At 40.9% G+C, this 4567-nt stretch overlaps 1 pseudogene across 1 annotated transcript; it reads right to left on the minus strand.

Moving 5' to 3' along the window:
• Positions 1-3403: 3403 nt before the first annotated feature.
• LOC308236688 (actin, cytoplasmic 2-like) lies at positions 3404-4362 on the minus strand (annotated as a pseudogene). Its single transcript has one exon. The product of its transcript is annotated as an actin, cytoplasmic 2-like (transcript).
• Between the last annotated feature and the right edge of the window lie 205 nt (positions 4363-4567).

Below are 4567 nucleotides of genomic sequence, written 5' to 3' on the forward strand. Positions count from 1 at the left end.
GAGGTGAGAAAACGAAGTGCCATGTGATTCCATATTCTGACACCACACTGACACCAACATACTTTTCTTAACCGAATGCATGTAGCTGTTGTTTAGCTAATTCACATACTAGGGGAAGCATCAGTGTGAATAATACAGAGTGTGAATAAAAGAAAAGTTTTCTTAAACTTTGGAATGTGTTTCTATCCCTTTATTTGGAGATGAATGTTGCTAACATTCTGATCATTCTTGTTCCCCAAACCCAGGATAGGTAATGAGCACCCAGATTCTGGAGCAAACCTCACATCCCTTTCCCTTTTGATGACTTATGGATTTGAAATTTCCAGGCCACAAAATGAGATGGATGTACTTATGAGGATAAAAGAACAGATTTGAAATCAGGATTGTCTGAAATACTTGGTTGCTGTTTTGTAACTTAGGGGGTAAACAGGGAAGGTGGTAATGAAAATGTCAGAAAAGTGAAAGGCAAGAGTATGTGGGATGAGTCTGTGTCATTCGTGGGTTCTCAAGACCAGGCAGGTGATGCTTCAGGGAGAACCTACTTTGCTAGTCCTCTGTCGCTGCGGACAAATGCTTGGAAGTAAAATGGCAGCTGAACGAATCAATTTGCAAGGGTGCTTTAGAGCTGAAATGTTATAGTCTGAGTTTCTGCAAGAATTGCACTTTGTGGTCAACTGAAGGTTGGAAAGGAAGAGACATATTAAACACTCTGACAAATATTTTCCTACTTAGAGGGTATGTAAATCAGTAAACTGCCTGCAGTGTGTAATAGCAAGGAAAATCCAGCAGTTAAAATTCTCCTATACAATATGGGGCTACGATTTTCATTAAATAAAAATAAAACAATTAATATTAACTAAAAAAATAAAAAGAGTATATATTTTTAGAAAATTTATGGGTAATTTTGAAAAGGAAATGTAAAGATTCAATATACTGAACACCAAAAACAAAGTCCAAACCATCCTAACACAAATACTGGCAACTTTTTTATGTTGATTCTACCAATTCATGAACATGGTATATTCTTCCACTTGTTTATATCTTTATCTCTTTTTTCAACATCCTGTAGTTTTCCATGTACAGGTCTTTTACTTCCTCAGTTAAGTTTATTCCTAGGTATCTTAATTTTTTTGTTGCAATGGATTTTTTTTTTTTCAGTTTCTCTGTGAGTTCATTATTGGTATATAAAAATGCCATAGATTTCTGGGTGTTAATTTTGTATCCTGCTACATTGCTGAATTCATTTATTAAATCTAGTAGTTTTTTGGTGGAGTCTTTAGGGTTTTCTAGGTATAATATCATGTCATCTGTTAATGACAGTTTTACTTCTTTTCCAATTTGGATGCTTTTTATTTCTTCTTCTTCTCTGATTGCTATGGCTAGCACTTCCAATACTATGTCGAACAGGAGTGGTGAAAGTGGGCATCCCTGTTTTGTTCCTGTTCTTAGGGGAAATGATTTTAGTTTTTGCCCATAGAGTATGATATTGGCTATAGGTTTGTCATATAAGGCTTTTATTATGTTAAAGTATGATCCCTTTATTCCAACTTGGCTGAGAGTTTTTATCAAAAAAGGGTGTTGGATTTTGTCAAATGCTTTTTCTGCACCAATTGATATGGTCATGTGGTTTTTGTCTTTCAATTTGTTTATGTGATGTATAACATTTATGATTTGTGGTTATTGTACCAGCCTTGAATAAATCCCACATGGTCATGGTGTATGATCTTTTCAATGTATTGCTGGATTTGATTTGCTAATATTTTGTTGAGGATTTTAGCATCTATGTTCATCAGGGATATAGGCCTGTAATCCTCTTTGTAGTCTTTACCTGGTTTTGGGATTAGGGCAATGCTGGCTTGATAGAAAGAGCTTGGAAGTGTGCCTTCCTCTTGAGTTTTTTAAAATAGTCTGAGGAGGATTGGTGTTACTTCTTTGAATGTTTGATAAACTCCCCAGTGAAGCTGTCTGAAGCAGGGCCTTTGCTGAAAGTTGATTACTGCTTCAATTTCACCAGTAGTTATTGGCTTATTCAGGTTTTCTGATTTTTCCTGATTTGTGTCTTAGAAGATTATATTTTTCTAGGAATATGTCCATTTCATCTAGGTTGTCCAATTTGTTGGAATAGAGTTGTTCATAGTTTTTGTTTTTTTTATAATCCTTTGTGTTTCTGTGGGGTTGGTTATTACTTCACCTCTTTCATTTCTGATTTTGATTATTTGGGTCCTCTCTTTGTTTCTTGGTGAGCCTGGCTAGAAATTCATCAATCTTGTTTATCCTTTCCAAGAACCAGCTCTTGGTTCTGTTGATTTTTTTTGTCTCTATGTCATTTATTTCCACTATGATCTTTATCATTTCCTTTCTTCTCCTTACTCTGGGCTTTTCTTGTTGCTCTCTTCCTAGTTATTTAAGTTGTTGGGTTAGATAAAGTATTACCAGTTTTTCTGTTTTTGTTTTTTTGGGTTTTTTTTGTTTTTTGTTTTTTTTAAGGTAGGCCTGTAGTGCTATGAACTTCCCTCTCAGGACTGTTTTCATTGTGTCCCATAGATTTGGATTGTTGTGTTTTCATTTGTTTCCAGAATGTTTTATTTCTTCTTTGATCTCTTTGGTAACCCATTCATTGTTTAATAGCATGCTATTTAGCCTTCAAGTGTTTGTTTTTATTGTAGTTGATATCTAATTTTACTACTGATAACTTTTAAATATTTTATTCTAACATTTTGAATTTTTATATATTTTCAAACATAAGTGTTTGGCATTTTTGTCCTTTAAGGTGTGCTCTCTATTGACTTGGTCTCAAGTCAATGTGCAGGTAAGACCTGGCTGCCTCCACACCCTAACCCACTCCCAGGGGAACCAGAAGCCTTCATGCATCTCAAGTTGGGACCAAAAAGGGGGCTATGATTGCTGACCATTCAAAATAAAAAATTTAAAAAAAAATGAATAAGTACTGAGCCCAGCATGTGTGACTCAGTGTTTGAGCATCGACCTATGAACCAGGAGGTCTCTGTTCAATTCCAGGTCAGGGCACATGCCCAGGTTGTGGGCTCGATCCCCAGTTGGGGGTGTGCAGGAGGCAGCAGATCAGTGATTCTCTCTCATCATTGATGTTTCTACCTCTCTCTCCCTCTCCCTTTCTGAAATTAAAAATACATATTTTTTATAAAAGAAGAAGTACTGAGACGAAAATGTAAAAATACGGATTACATACTTTACACAAAAGCAATGCATTCACCCTCCCTGTGTGGGCTCATGTGCAGACTGGTCCTTTTTAGTGAGAAGTGGGTGGCTTTGGGGCAGGCAAAAATAACAAATAAACAAAAACAAATAAAGCCATGCCAATCTCATCTCGTTTTCTGCACAAGTTAGGTTTTGTCAAGAAAGGGTGTAACAAGTCATAGTCCACCTAGAAGCATGTGCAGCAGGTGATGGAGGGACCGGCCTCCTTGCACTCCTGCTTGCTGACCCCGTCTGCTTTAAGGTGGACAGGGAAGCCAGTATGGAGCCCTGGATCCACACTGAGTCTTTGCACTCAGGGGGCAAAATGATCTTGATCTTCATTGTGCTGGGAGCCAGGATGGTGCATTTTGTTGGCAATGCCTGGGTACATGGAGGTCCCACCAGAGAGCACTGTGTTGGCATCGAGGTCCTTACAGGTGTCGATGTCACGCTTCATGATGGAGTTGAAGGTGGTTTCATGGATGCCAGGATTCCATACCCAGGAAGGACTGGAAGAGAGCCTTGGGGTAATGGAACTGCTTGTTGCCAGTGGTGATGGCCTGATCGGTGGGCAACTCATAGCACTTCTCCAGTGAGGAGCTGGAGGCTGCGGTGCCATCTGCCTGAAGTTGAGGGCATTGTAACACAGCTTCTCCTTGATGTCACACACAATTTCCTGCTCAGCTGTAGCCCACTCCGTGAGGACCTTCATGAGGTAGTCATCATGTCCCGGCCAGCCAGGCCCAATGCAGGATGGCATCGGGAAGGGCGTACCCCTCATAGATGGGCCCAGTGTGGGTGACCTGATCACCAGAGTCCATCACTGTGTCAGTGGTACTGCCAGAGATGTACAGGGACAACCACATACATGGCTGGGATGTTGAAGGTCTCAAACATGATCTGGGTCATCTTCTCATGGTTCAGGGGGAACTTGGTGAGCAGGATGGGGTGCTCCTTGGGGGCCACAAGCAGCTCACTGTAAAGAGTGTGGTGCCAGATCTTCTCCATGTAGTCCCAGTTAGTGATGATGCCGTGCTCAATGAGGTACTTCAGGGTCAGAATGGCCTTCTTGCTCTGGACTTCACTGTCCATGTAGGAGTCCTTCTGGCCTATGCCCCCCATCATGTCCTGGTGTCAGGGGCATCCCACGATGGGGGGAATATGGCTTGGGGGCATCATCCTCGCCCCTCCCTAAGCCTGCTTTGCATGTGCTGGAGCCACTGTCAATCAGGAGCACAGCAATATCGCCATCGTAGTGAACTGGAAGCAGTGCAGACCTGCAAAGACGGAGCAGCAGTGAAGGCAAGGGGCCTGTGCTGGCGGGTGGACGAGGTCTCTGTAGTGTGGGCAT

This window comes from Plecotus auritus (assembly GCF_963455305.1).
Source record: "Plecotus auritus genome assembly, chromosome: 11".
NCBI lineage: Eukaryota > Metazoa > Chordata > Mammalia > Chiroptera > Vespertilionidae > Plecotus > Plecotus auritus.